At 37.3% G+C, this 16,112-nt stretch overlaps 1 protein-coding gene across 4 annotated transcripts in view; it reads right to left on the bottom strand.

The window, feature by feature from the left end:
* The window catches only part of pard3aa (par-3 family cell polarity regulator alpha, a), a 353,698-nt gene that overhangs the window by 295,447 nt on the left and 42,139 nt on the right, over positions 1-16,112 (bottom strand). The window lies entirely within an intron of this gene.

Genomic DNA, 16,112 nt, shown 5'->3' with positions numbered 1-16,112 from the left:
TTCCTACCATGACTGTTCTATAAAAACACACGGTACAGTTCTCCACAAATATGTCCGACCAAGAACTCCTTGTATCCCGTTTTCCCTCTTGATTTTGAGCTATTCAACCACAACTTGAATGACAAGACATGACAGACAAAAGGAGAAACCTGACATAACCAAAGGAGCTGTATTAGCATTTAGTCTAGATGCACAATGATGGCTTAATCAAGCCAATACCCATCTATCTTTCTCTGAAGATATCAAACTGACAGTTTAATCTTCTTGGCTGAAGGCATATTTGAATTCACTAGGATTCCTGCATAACTTACATAAATGCACTCTAAGATACATTTTTCAAAATAATTATCTAAGTAGAGAACAAACATTAATACATACACGGGTACAAAAAAGCTTAGCCAAACTGCAAAACTCCTAGTCTAAAAAGGTCAGAATCAGGAAAAAGCTGTCAGCCAAAGGTTTTGATACAATTACGGCCGTCATAAAATGCTCTTCATCCTAGGTAAAATTAATCAGCTGCATTGTCAGTTCTCATTAAGTCACTCCTTTATATAAAGAATGAGTTAAAGAGACGCAAGACTTTAATACTGCGGCCACTCGAGGTGAGGAGCTGACAGCTCTCGGCTGACGTTTAACAGCCCTGTCACTTTTCGCCACTCTGGTCCCCACAGAGCTCAGAAAGCCCCACAGATACCATCTGACAGGGCCACTATGGAAACCTTTGAACACAGGCTAAGCCACGGCTCTATTTACATACAGATAAGGAGCCTAGGGTGGGGTGGGAGGGGGTCCGTCTTAATGAGTAGGACCCATCAATCACAGAACCATTAGGATGGGCATTACAGAAAGGAAGGGGATGTTGCTGTGAATTATTAACACAGCGTGACCGCTGGGCTAATTTAAGCTTCATATTTACAAGAACGAACGTGAGTGTACTTAAAAACAACATTTAATCAACTAAATCCTTTTGAAATCGCAATACACACAAAAAATAACTAAAGCATGAGCTAATTTCAAAGGCTAAGTGTTTGTGTAAATTTGAAGAAAACAAATCCACAATAAAAGTAAAAAAAATCTGTTTGGTTTGCTTTGTTTTTTTTGTTTTTTTTAATTATTTGGGAAATCATCAGGTAGGAGCACTTGAACCAAAATGTGGGATGCATCCCAGTGGAATAAGATCTAAAAAGGAAGCTTGTTATTCTTGGCTAGAACAATGACTTGATATAAAAATTAAAAATTAAAAAATTCAAAACATCAATGAAAGGCATACTAAGTCCATGGTGATGTTCCAGTTAGTTTGTCAGAACTAATCAGAGGTGACCATTTTAAACCATACATTGGACACAGATTTCAATAGGACTCGAACATTCAATTTCATGCTGTATACTTCCAGGAACAGGGAGAGAGAAAAGCTTCAGTTAGAGGCTTCTACGAAACGTCAATTCCCTATTCCACATCACAGTGGGGGGGTCCGTAGGTGGAGAATACCATGTGGATATCCCAGTAATGAGCATTAGCCACACACAGCGCAAGACATGCAGAGTCAACATTAGATTTTAACCCTTTCCGAGCAAAAGCAGTACAAACATAGAAAGGGGCTTATAAATAGTCATGTATAGCTAGAGTAAAAATAACTAAACCGTAAAATAACTAATCTGATTTGTTTGTTTTTGAGAGATAGATGTATAAACACCTATATAGAGATAGACAGAGTAATATCATAACTCTGATATAGATTAAAAAAAGATCCAGAGAGAGAGAGATCAATATACCTATAGTGAGATTGAGATAGAGCTATTTTTCCCTATATTGATCTTTAAGATGTGGCAGCCTGAAAGCCAAATTCAGATGCAGAGAATGTCATGAATGTATAATTAGATTCCTTACTAAAAAACACAGAAATTAAAAGATACAAAAATATCAAGTAAAACAAGGATCTCTGTAAAATCAAACACTGACTAAATATATTAGTGTTCAATGTACGACAACATCTACAGAAGATATGTTTAGCCCGCAGGGTTTCAAACCTAAAAAAACAATTCCCTAAGTGTGTGAAATTGGTTCTTCAAGGCCCATTTCTATGCCTCTATAAATAGCAGGCTGTAAATATTAAAGCACCACATATATAAGAAAGATTTATTTTAACTGAAAACAAATCCAGAAGTGTGGTTCACCAAGAAAGTTACAGACAAACAACACAATTACTATCCAGGATAATGAGATTCCCTCCTTGCCCACCAGCTATCCATGTACTACTCCCAAAATTGCTGTTTAATTTAACTGGAATCAGATTCTCAAAAAAAAAAAATGCATTTAAGTATGTAAATTCAAGACAAAGGCAGAGTTTTAAACTTAACTATTGGCATCTAAAAGAAGCTTCCAGCGAATTATCAGGAAACCGAATAACGAAGCATAAAACAAGTTTAAACAAAAGACGGTTCAAAGGGTGACAGGTTACATATCAAACAACATTCTCCAAAGTGTATGTATATGTATGAATGTGTAGTTGTGTTGACCTTGTGCACATTGGTGTATAAACCTATAAATCAAGATATGTCAAAGTGTGGAAATATCTCAAAAGGATAACAAATGATGCAAAAAGAAGGATTTACAAGTTGCCATAGACAGACACAGGATGGCTGACAGTTGAAAATGAATTTTAAAGAATATACTACTTGACGCTCAGGAGAAATTTGTACCAAAACTTAGCAAATTGAGGACCAAAAAACACTGGCCAAAATGGTTTAATAGAAGTATGACAAAAAATATCAAGAGAAAGAAAATGTTGTATAGCTTATACAAAACAGAGACAAAACAAAATAAATAGAATATGTTGAGCTGCAAGGAGATCTTAAGAAATGGATCAGGAAAGCAAGAGGAAAATAGAAAGAAACAAAGCTCTTGGAGCTAAAACTAATGCAACGAGCTTTTTCCAATACTACAACAGCAAGAGGGCAATAAAGGAGGAAGTGAAACAGATAAAGGGCAAAAATGGAAGTATCTTGGAAAAGGAACAAGATGTGGCAAATGTTCTAAATGAGTATTTCACAGAGGTTTTTACAAAAGAAAAGGCAGATAACATGCCACAGGTTAAGAACCAGTCCAGTCAAACCCTAAGAGAGATCAGGATAAATGAGGAGGAGGTACTAAAGGGACTAGCAGAATTAGAAACAAACAAATCACCTGGGCCAGATGGGATATTTCCAACAGTACTTTATTTATCAAGAAATGATTTATAGGCCGCTAACTCAAATATTCCAAATGACACTTAGAACAGGGGATGTGCCCACTGACTGGAAGACAGCAAATGTCACACCAATCCACAAGAAAGGGGACAAAACTGAGCCAGGAAATTACAGACCAAATCAGTCTCACCTGCATTACTTGCACAGTGGGTCAAATGGCCTCCTCTCATTTGTAAACTATGTTCTTAGGATTGTTGGACCAAGTTTTTTATATTAAAATAACCATTCAAGCTAATCACGAATTAGTGCGTCAGGGCCGGTTATCTCATCCTCTGGTTTGTGTTGTGCGAGTGAAACAACTGCTTACAACCGTTACATCAGCACCACTGCGGAGTTGTTCGCCCCAGGGGCCAAGCAGCAGGAAAACAGGCAGCAAAGACACATTGTAAACACTTCTTTCCTAAAGCAAGCAGGTAGCACTGAAATAGATAAAAGCAAACATATTCTAGGTACTTGAAGAACTTCCAGTGGGTTAGTTTACCCTTCAAGGATATTATCTCCTATGACCTGAATCCCCTTCTCCCTGATGTTTTAGGTTCTTTTGAAATCTATGTTCAGGATTGTATTGCTGAAACCAATTTATACAGTAAGGCTTATAAAGCAGTTATGAAGCACACTCCAACACCAATGTACAAATGTTCTTAAAAGTAATTTAACATTTCACAAATGTATAACTTCATAGCATAATTCCAGTCAAGCCACAGAAGTATTACACAGCACATCAAATTTCCACCACTTCATTTAAAATATATTTATTGGTGGGTTTTACTTCACAATTAATTGCAATTATTCCATGACACAAAAGAAAAAGCATTTTGTATGATAGTTATACAATCTACAACTACGTATAGCAAGTGGTGTTATTTGTACTCCATTATTGAAATCGGTACACACTTAATATTTGACTGATTACTAGCATCTGCATAATTGCTTTCAGTTTATATTCAGTGCAGGTGCAGTATCAGTTTTCATCTGCAATTAAATTAAGAATACATATAGACAATCTATCAGCTTTGGTTACAACAAGTGCTCTTCCAGCTGTATGCATCAAAATGTTGCGACAAGAATCTAAACTATTGGTACAAAAATGCATATTAAATCAACAGAAATTGTGCCAGTTTGCCAGCAATGATTCTTGAGTTTTCCGTTCTTAACCATGAAATACTAGGAGTGAAATTAGAACAAGGTATATTCTATATCCTTAAAGTTCTGAAATGTTCACTTAGGCTTGCAAACACATTTGTGTAGCCTTTTGAGGACATTTCAGATCACAAAATCGCAACATGCTGGTGTAAAACAGAAAGCAATCATAATTAGAGGCCATCTCCATATTTAACCTACTAAAAAGGAGCCACAAAAAAGTGCCACAATTTTCTTTCAGCTCTCAAAAGCAGTACATTTGAAACATCAAATCAGATGCAAATTAGATTCCCTAGCTTCTGATGTCACCATCACCACCCAAGGACAGGCTGGGAAATACACTGGTGTGAGCAGAACATCAGACAATGGCCAGTTACATAACCTAACTGAATGTATACCAGAAATTAATCTGCATCCAATATAACCATACCTTTATCCATCCAAGTGATCTTAGTCTTCTTTTGTATCCACACAGTACTCAAATTCTAGCATTCAGGTGCAGACAAGTCTAAAATAAAAGTATTTTGCAGTATTGGTTTATAATCAAGATAAGAAAACGTTTTTCCTTTGGCAACAGCTTTTCAAAAACTCAAAATATTTGGCATGCCATGATACAAAGTCAATCTGAAGTTCAAATCGCAAACAATATCTATTCACCACCCATATCTTGCAGCTCCACAGAGGCATGGTAGCCTGCTCTTCAAAGATCACTCAAATACTTTCAGAAATGTGCGTCTGGTAATGTGCTTTTTTTGGTTTATAACAAACTGATTTAAATGCCAGTGTGTTTTGGGGGATAGAACAGTGGAGATAACTCAAATTATGATTGTGTGCGCCTCTATCAAACGGTTTATGAGAAAGCAAATTAACCTAATGAAATTAAAATTATATGTTCCCCCTTCCACTACCTTTAAAGGCAATTATATGAAAAATTCCAGTCATTTTATATGGCCCTGGAGTCATGGGGATGTTTTCATAGTATTATTCCATCAACTGTGTATAGTTGATTGATTGATTGCCTGTCTGGCCCCATTAGAGTTAATGGCTCTTTAGATGCACCCGAAATGATGGCTGAAATTAAGTTTAGGGAACTCCCGATATGAAAATAAAAATAAAGCTTTTCTTTGTTTGTGCTCTTCTTCCCCTTGACTAACATCACATAACCAGGAGCCAAACACGGAAAAGACATTAACATTTAAGTCTCTGAACGCCCATGGTGAAAATACATTCTCTCGAACAGATGTGCGATGGAATGAAAGGAAAAAGGTTATCAGCAATAAACAAAGAGCTCATTTGTAAAAATCATGCAAACAGTTATTACAGTAAGTTCAACCTATAAAACGTCAGCAGCCTGAAAGTTGGAGTCAGGTTTCCTAGTATAAATGTTTTTAGAAGTATAGAGCAGTCATGTTTCTGTAACAGAGGGTTAAAAGTATTATACTGACACTCAACGGTTCTAGTGTGCGGTTTAACATTCTGGTGTTCAGTTTTCAATTATTAATAAAAATGCAAATGCTTCGTCTCGTCTCTGCAGGTTAACTTCAAGGTAGTCTACTGCACAGGCCTGCTAACATCACCGGCCTGATCTCAACCACGTCTCACTGGAGATTCATATTTCTGAAGCGAAGGCCCCTCTTCAATAAAAATAATAACATAAGGATATTATTTAGTGTTTCACATAAGTCAGCATTTTCATGGGCTGTCTGTGTAATTATAGTTAAGCTTCATGGCTTTTAGTTAGCAGCTTAGTAAAAGGAAGAAAAAAAAGTATCTTACAGTTCATCTACTTATCTATGCAATGTGCTGTTATTTTGTTGGCAGTTGTATTAGACTATCGAAATGACTGGTCTCCGTTTCCCCAATTATGAGGCAACAGTGGCAGACAGGAATAAAGACAGAGAGCAGAGAGGTCAGCGAGAAAGATGGAATATGAATAACCGAACCTATCAAATTTGTACAACTAAACTAACTTACCAGAAGCTTAACGTTTGAGACAAATACCGTTGTGTTTTGATAAGTCAGAAACTGACCATCAGAATTTGAAACCGCTCACAAGAAAACAGACTATCAAAGCACTTCACAGATTCTGCAAGGCTATATTTCTAATGTTTTCTTGGGAGTACCAATGAGATCCTTAAAATAACAACTTTGGCAAGTGAATTTGCACCTTCTTAAAATAAACCATAGAGCAGAATTAGTCATACTTGAATCCTTTTTAACAGTGAAATTTCACATAATGTTCCCATTACAACTATAGCACTGGCAAATGAAACTGCTTCTTAAGAAGGTTGGGTATAAAGACCCTTTGCCATCAAAATCCAAATTATTTTATTATTAAGTAGGATGGGCATTTCTTTTTTTGTTCAGTTAAATTATAATAACTTCCCTGTGAAGCAGTTCAATTAACATTTGATGATGCTGCAAGATGTGTCAGCTGAATTTGTTTTCTAATAAAGCACCCATTGAATAATATCATGGGTAACCTGCAGAAAGCATGTTTAACGTAGAGGTAAACAATCATTTTTAAAGGAGGGGGTCATAGGCTATAAAATAATAAAAGCAAGTCCTGACGTTACCACCAGGCAGAGGCCTGCAATTGTGAATCACAGTGCTTCTCCAATGGTCTTCCTTCCTTGGAGTTTGAGATTTTATGACCATGCACACCTGAGAACATGCATCCTATCTTTTGTGTTTTCATACCTTCACTCACGGCCATATAACTTTCCTTTTCCCTTCTTAAAGCTCTTTGAGGATAATCTGCAGAGATCTGTCTCATGGCAAGCAGCGAGGAAGCTCTGTCGGACCCGAGTGCTGTAAACACGAACTCAAGAGTTGTTAATCAGGAGGAATTGATCTCTGTCTTAACAAAGACCACCCGGGAGTTAAAACGACTATCCTCTACTGCAGAATCCATGTTTGATCAATACAAAACACAAATGCTGCAGACCTATTCTTTACAAAGAAAAAAGTGAAGAAAAAATAATGTAGGCTAAGTTACGGTGTCAATGACAAATATGTAAAAACAAAGTCAAATTACAACGGTGGAAGTGAAGATTTTTTTCTCCAAACTGTGTCCTACTTTGTTTGCGCTGCTTATGTCATACTTACATAACATAAAAAACATAACTCATTGCTCTAGAGTCAAGTCAACATCCCACATAAATAAAAGATCATTCCTAGACTTTCCAAGAAGATGGGAAAACAGTTATTTTAATGATAGAAATGTAACCGAGTTTAATAAGAAACTTGCACAGAGTCTCTGTGTCTACAACAAGAGGAGATTCAGAGGACATGAAGAGGATACAATTGGTAGCATCTGCCTGGTTTGCTACAGTGCTTTAAGCTCCCTGCTTTGTCTTGTGTTTGTAGATCACTGGCCTCTAAATGCAATGAGCAAAGCTGACAATGCAGTTCATTAACTTAGTTAGCTCTTAAGACACTATTATTACTGGGGAGATTCGGTCCTGGGACTGTTCCAATCCCTGCTTAAACAAAACCGTGACTCATCTCGGGCAAGTATCAACCCAACACTGCTTCTGAAGAGCAAAACAACACAAGTTGTGCCAGAGCACACCATTTTCTTCCTAATCTAAAAGTAGATTGTAAGAACTTGCTTAGATTTCTTTGTATTCCAAGACAGTATTTCATATATGTATAATGTTTTTTGATATACATTTTTTCTCAAACTTGGAAGGAATGCATCGTTTCAGTGTCAAATACAGTACTTTTAGCAGTGTGGAATGTTAAGGTACGATACATTACATTCCAGAATCTGTTTAGGAAGAAATGAAGAGGGATTATTCATTACATCCACTTTCATTACCCCAGTTAGATTTGATCAAGCAAGGCTCTGTCATGTGATCCAACAACTTTTTATTTCTAGTCCAGATCACTCCAAAAAACTTTTTCCAGGAAGGGAAAATTCATATGAAACTCTCATACAATAAGTATACGGGGCTGATTTAAACATTATATTCGGTTTTTCCTCCAACACACACTCACTCTCATATCCTTTCCTTTAATTTACAAAGTTGTTGCAAAGACCCCCCATACACACGTGCCTGGAGGAAAGACTGAGTCAAAGATGGGTAAGATAGGAAGAAGTAACTCACAAGTTTTACAATGCAGCCACTGAAGAAAGACAGAGCTGCACAAAATAGGATTTACAGCAACAGAAGGCTGTCAGTTTGTTTAGGAATGAAAGATCAATTGACAATTAATGCACTATATCATCTGCGGAAAGCAGCAGGCAAGGAGATCATAAAACTGCTGCTCAATGGCTTTCTGTGATCAGCATGAGCTGGCTTCATCAACTATAGGATTGTTAGTTTCTTCAAATACAATACAAAATTTACAAATCCTGCAATAAATAATTTGTTCTGGGGAAAATAAGGGGCATTTCCTATGTATATGTAATTCTCTTAATTTACAAGTGCATATTTCCAATTAATAGCACTGAAGATTTGTGTCATTGTTGGGAAGCACATAAAAAGAAAGACAGAAACAATGTATAATGAACAACGAAACAATCCCAATAGCTGGGAATATGAATTTCACAGAGCAAATTATAACAAAAGATGAGCGTTTGTCATTCTGTGGCTAGTGATACTTGAGTGGTATTACATATCCTGCATTCATGAAACTAGCAAATAGCTTTATTTGACTTCTCTTGGGGTGATTTCTTCTTGAAATTGGTTAAAAAAAGAACATGAATGTACCAGGCAAATATATGTCAAGATATACCAGTCCCAGTGTATCAGCTTTAAGATTCAACATGACTGATTCTTATAAGCTTCAACATTTAGTGGTGCATCATTCAAACCTCATAAGGCGAGTCATTGGTTGAGGAAACAAACTTTCAACTACCTCCATTCACAACAGGAGCTCCTGTAAAGCTGAATAGAAACACATGAAATAAAATACAGCCATAGGCCTATACCTGATGAAGGCCTACACTGGCTATGATGAGTCAATTTTTCAAATATTGCTTCAACAAAATATGAGGTGCATGGAAAATGACCTTTGTTAATTACCAAGCATTCCAGTTTGCTTGCATGGGCTTGTTCCAGTAAAAATGTATCAAAGCATACATAAGTGAACTATACACGGCCTAGTAAAGCCTTTATCTATATCAAAAGTTACCATTCACTGTCAGACTATCAATATCATTTTGTTGCATTTTCTTCAGTCATAATATGCCAAATAAATACAGTCTTACACTTTACGGTCTGAGTTTTATGATAGTAACTCAAGCCCACAACATCTCAAACAAGTGCTGTGAAATGAATCCTAATAAATGAAAACACAACAAAACAAATACAGCGATCGCATGCAGGCTACTACATGTTTGCTGCTTGTCGTAGGATCACAGAAGCCGACTGACACTTATTCAACTGGGCAAAATTCCTAAAAGAGCGGTATACATGGGAAACCGACAGAAAAAATACTTGTTTATTAAAGGAGATGCTGAAGAGACTTGGTGTTACCGTTTCTTCTCAATTATATGTCCAATACTGCCTAAGGAAATTAAACGTTTGGACATGCACTGCAGTGAAGGGAACTTATTTTGGTTTTACTTACTCTTTTTTAATCATTGCTAATGCACCACAAACTACTTAAAGACAAAGCAAGACTTCCAGAGATGCACATATAGCCACCCAACTCCTGTCTCTGAACATCTTTGAGTCCACATCCACAAATTACCACCTACAGTACACAAACGTGACTATGGCTCTGAAGTCATCTATTTTTCATGTGGGGATTCCTCCACAAAACGAAGACAGACTGCAGACCATTAACCTGGACAGTACAGCAAGTTAATAGTTTCAGAAACCCCGTTCAGCACTCTGTAAGAGTCCCCCCATTCATTTTCCTAATCTCTGTCCTGTGGTTCTTTATGGCAGGGGTCACCGAGCCAATGTGTCCCTGAAGGATACCCTGGGCCCAGCTGTGCGTCTCTCCACAGATTTTACAGTCTGCAAACTCGATTTCTGGGTCCGTGTGTTTTTCTTCCATAGGATGTAGTAACATCTTCAAATAACATGAATTGCATTCAGCAATTTCAGAAAAAAAAAAAACACATACATACGGCACTGTGGTGGTGTTGTTCGCTAATGCCCGTTTTGTTTAATGAAACATGAACGCAGTTTGTCTGAAGCTGTTATTATTGGAGGGGTGGGAGTACTCGCACCCTGAATAATAACCTCAGGAGGGAATTTGGTGGTGTCTCCAGTATGTAACATGCTTATGAAAATCTATGGGACTGTATCAGAAAGGCTTTTTGGTTAAATTGATTACATTTTCTTACCTGGCTACCCTTGTATCCACCTGCTTTAGTGGTGTGGCCCGATTAGGGTAGGGCTGTGGGGAACTATTTAAATGGTTAGTTTAGATATGGAGGGGAGAGGGGGCTCACACAGCTTGTGGTGAGGCTGTGTCAAGGGGCTGGGGTTTGTGTAAATACTTTGTTATGTATATTTATTTATGCAAGCCTGGGAGTTTAGTTGTGGATTATTCTTCTTTCTTTAATTTTTCATATGTTAATATTTTGCACCGACCTGCTGGTATGGACCATCATTATTCTCCACACACACCAGTGACTTGCCACCCTTTATTAGTGGTGGTATCAACTACCACCCCACACATACATTTTTGTCCAATGGCATATTGTGGCCTCAACCACTTTCTCCAGATAGCAATTGCCATTAACAAGAGCAAATGCACTATTATGTTAATATGTTAACCCCGTTTATTCTGACTCAACTAATATCAGATTGTAACAAAATACCTTTATTTGGTAGATGACATTCTTAAATTAGTCAAGTTGCTTTTAAATAAAAACACAAGTGAACAGTCAGGTTGGTAAAAAGTGACACTGTAGGTAAAAGTTGGTTTAATATGGTCTGAGAATACTGGCTTTGAAGGCATTCAATGAAGGGTACTACACCTGAAATGAAGCCTTGGTTAAGGCCTTCCAGATATGTGTTTTGATCGTTTAGCACAGCAAGAAGCAGCAAGCTAAATCCGCCCCATTGCAGTACTTGTTGGGATTGGAGTGTCTACCAGCTGAAGTCATTAAATCAATCTGATTATTTGCTAATTTACGCCCATTTCGTGCATGCTTCAGTTCCTGCTGACAACTCAATTTCTCCTACTTATGAACGCCGTTTATCCTACAAACAGGGTGATTGATTTTTGATGATTGACTCTTCAAAAGGATTCCATATATACATTTCATTCTGGGAAGGGTAATAAAAATATTTGAGTGTGCAGATAATTAGAGCAACTAACACTTTAAAATAATAAATAAAACATGTAATTCCACACACAATAAGTTAAAACTACAAGCAGCTCGAGAATTGTTACTTTAATGGGTGGGCACCCTACATCAGTGATTTGCATATCCATTGCAGAAATGTTTGTGGGCTCCAGTAGATTTGGTTTAACCAGAATCACAAAACCTCTTGTAATAAATTCCACAGAACTGGAATTGATTCTGGTACACAGGCTTCCAACACACAAATCAGATCTTATGTGCGAATATACACTTTTAGTCTGTTGCCTTTCTTCACACTTGAGGGTGGATCCTTGTTTGAGGGTAATTTGTCCGTAAACTTAACAACAAAAAAATGTTACGGGACATCTCAGAGGAAATGGGAATTTGTTATTCATCAAAAATGCAGTTCATGTGAAGCTACAACAGCCACTGCAACCACAGCTCTTGGCTTTGTAAATAATATCCCAACTTCAACCTCCAAACTATTTGCCAGACCAGCATTCAGACAAAAATCATTATCCAACCAGCTTGAATTTATACTTGACATGCAATTGTAAAACCCCCAGGCAAATTTCATGAACAGCATCCAATGCAGCCCCCTCCCAGTACTATGAATACTGGGGTCTTGGTGCAAGGCAGATACACTAATACAAATATGTCCAAAATGTCAAATTACAAGATTTAGTTTAAATATTATTTTCAAGAAAATTACATGTAATCAAAATGGTAGATTTAGGCCAAGTCACTTTTTCAAATATTATTTAACCACACAGAAATAACTGAAGTGGGGCAGGGGCTCAGTGCTGACCAAATGAGATCTACTTTATCTGGTACACATCTAACACACGGGTGTGATGTTAACCAGTTTCTCACAAATAAACCCTTTCAAAACTCCCTTCCTGAAACACGCATGACAAAACTCGTTAAGTGGGCAGAATGAAAAATAAGTAGCAGTTCCACAGAATTCTTCACACTAATGGTTTATAATGAAATCGTCTGTAACAGTTCTTTTCACTATAACTATAAGCCGTTATGCAGAATATTCTAATGGAAATTAAACTTAAAATATAAAGTGAAACGACAGAATTCATCAACTTTTATTTTTCAGAAGATGGCAGCAGATCTGTAAACATTAAGTATATGGGCTAAGTTAAAGTTGTATGTTCTTAAAGATGGGTGTAATAGCAGCTCAGCACAAAATAAATAAATACAACAAACAGTTGTAATAAAGGCTCGTAACGCTTCTCTCTGTGACTTCAAATAGCATAAACTACAGGGGGCAAATAGAGACACTGGTGATTGACTGAGGAACAAGGATTTGGTGGGCAAATCTCAAAATGTCTCACTGTACCTTTACTAAAGGACACACTCTAATAACTTCCAGACAGGCATTAATTTGTTGGGGGTACTGTATCTTTCTTGCCCTTTTAGGTGAACGTATTCTCCCCCCAGACCACACACTCGTAACAGCCCTACAGCGTGCAATGACTTATTAAAACCAATTCTGTGAGCAAGACTAATCCTTCTCGTGGTTTCATGAGCACTTTGATTAAGGCAGACCCACACTGTACACTGACAACACTGCACAACTCATTTGTTTGGCCGAACTGCAGGCTCGTACACTGTTCAGCGTGCCAACTTCCCCTTTGAACACTTTCATCATTAACGGAGAATTCCAGATTCCTAAGCCACAGGGAGCTGCAGAGACCTTACTCACTTCCTGTATTGCAAACCTCAGCACCACTGGGGAGGGCATTCACTCTCAGCCGCCTGAAACTCTCCACTAAACTGTAAACTTTCTTCTGGCACAAGCAGGAGCTGAAGAAAAACAGATTTTATTGTTTTCCATTTATACAATACTAGAGTCTAAACATGGTGTTTCTTGCACCAGGGGGAAACCGTGTCAAACCACAGGACAAGAGGTTTTCTACTGAAAGCCATGTTTATTAAGTTTACTAAACTTATAACCAGAGTATTAGTTATGTTATTCACAGCTATCTGCCAAAAGTCTCTACAGTTTTAGATGTTGAGAAGACATTTACACACCATAAAGCTGCAGGTATTTTCCCTCCAAGAATAACCTTCCTTTTGAACAGTATCTGCTGTTCTATTTATATAAGCATCCTTCCTTGGCGAAGTGGTAACTCACTGTTGCATCCTATAATAAGGCTGCTTGGGATATAGCACAAACGATACACTTGATTTAAAATAGTGTTACTGGTGCTCAGTAGCTGTGAAAGGGCAGAAATGGTGCATTCCCAACGAGAGGGTTAAAAATTGTTTTGATAAAGCAGTTGTTTTCAGCAGGTTTGTGGAAGAGCTTTGAACACAAAGCCCTTTTATGCTATAAAGGACACTCAATACAATAACACAGAAATAATTTGTTTATTTTTGCATCACCCGTGATGTTTGCTGCCTAAAATAAAACAAATGCCTGACTATGTACATTCAGTTCAATTTCTCTTAAAGGATCCAGTGGAGGAGTGAAGGCCAGCAATCACACCTCTGTGGGGTCTCTCGACACAACGGCGACACACAACTACACAGCTGTGAAACATTACTAGAGCATACTGAAGTCAAAGGCAATTTTTTTTTAAATAAATTAGCAAATACATTAGCAACAACATTAATGTTATAACCTTAAATACTTCAAATACTGACAAATGACAGGGTGGAAATGTGTGCTTCACCTCAAATAAATGTTCCTGCCCTACATCTGTTACTTCAACAGCAGTTGAGCAGACGCTGTGTGGCCGGGCACTGTCGAGGAGGAGAGATAAATAAATGTTCTTCAAAACACGTCAGACCGCCACTCCGAAAAAAACCTCTCAAAGTTCTTATTGCGTTGGCTCCGAGGGATGCTGTGGCCTTGGCACATGAATGTGTTATTGCATGTGCTGTGACATGCTTCAAGAGGATGTTTGAAGCAGAGAAATGAAGTCACTGGGAAGGTGCTCTAAGTCAGGACACAGAGAAGGGTAATTTAGCAGTGATAATATACCTCCTCGATTAAAGCATTTCAACTTGAGCACAAAGTGTTTCTAGTGCTTGCTGCTGTACTACAGATACACTTCCTTGTACAAGTACCATATAATCATTTGACAATAAGTCCTTCTCTATAAAGTTATAACATTTCCATAACCTAGAACAGAACAGATGTTTTCATTTTGTATTTACAATACAGATAAATGGAAGGTATGTTTTTTTTTTTTCTCCAGTTTATACATGATCATTTGAACATGCTTTTCCACTATCAAAAAGTCTGTTCATTATCCCTGCTTCAGATTATTTGCAGCTAAATCAGGTTTTTAAAGTGGTGATAAAACCAAACAATGTAGGAAACAAAACTAATTAAAGCGACAAATATTTTACTTTTTTGGTGCCAAGAAGTTAATATGGATTCAACTGAAATAGGTTTTGCCACCAGCTGTGAAATTCCTAATGGGAACGCGTTGAAGAATGAACTGTCAGGAGCTATTACTTTCCAAGGACAGTTCCCTATAATGTAGAAAACTGATTTTAAAACCTCTTTAAACTCTGTTGTTTAAATTCCCCCAGTGAGGACCTACTGACCTGTCTCCTCTGAGGAAAACTGACCAATAAACAAAAGGCCTTGAACAAAACGCAGCAGCTTCTTACTGACCAAATGTAAACTGCATAGAATACAGGTTTCATTACATTAATCGGTGCTACTGCAAAGAACAAGTTCAGGGAGAGAAATTATCAGCAGTCCAAGAAAATACTTTATTTTACTCACATCTAACAATTTAACAATCACTCTGCGACCCATTTATGATCTTGCCCCTGATAAAAAACATGTTATAAATGCTTGGAAGTGAGTGTACTGTTTAACCAGGCTTTATTCATTCAAATAGTTATATGTAAAAAGTATTACATTCATTATTACCATGAAATATAATGTAATAATAATCTTCTTCCTGTGCTAAACAGTTTCCTTTTAAGACCCGGATCACAGCATCCTTCATTGTTGTGTCACACATCCAATAATTAATTACATATTGTAAATGCTGTACTCATATTCAGAATTCGGGATCAAAACACCATTACATTATTTCTCGGTTGGCTGAATGTTACAAAAAATGGCAAAAGTCAATACAATTGTCAACACTATCATATTATTATTTAGTATTAGTATTATTTTTGCAGCCCTGTCATGCACATGGATTGCTGAACCATTCAGGATTGACAAGATAGATTCCAGGAATTTGAGATATACACTTGGAGGAGTAATCTAAAAATCTGCTGAATTTGATCTAGATTTATTTTGGTATATTTTGGGGTGGAAATGCAAAGTGAGTCAGGAATGCAAAGGGTGACACTGGGTTTTAGGTGCTGATCAGAGACTTTGTCCATATAAGCATGTTCACTCTGATGTGTGAAGGTCTGCAGAGCATCGTGGTGAGAACAACACCTGCACAAACCCAGTAAGA

Source organism: Amia ocellicauda, chromosome 2, assembly GCF_036373705.1.
Source record: "Amia ocellicauda isolate fAmiCal2 chromosome 2, fAmiCal2.hap1, whole genome shotgun sequence".
NCBI classification, from domain to species: domain Eukaryota; kingdom Metazoa; phylum Chordata; class Actinopteri; order Amiiformes; family Amiidae; genus Amia; species Amia ocellicauda.
The sequence above is the reverse complement of the archived record's forward strand: the minus strand, read 5'-3'. Positions and strand labels throughout refer to the sequence as shown.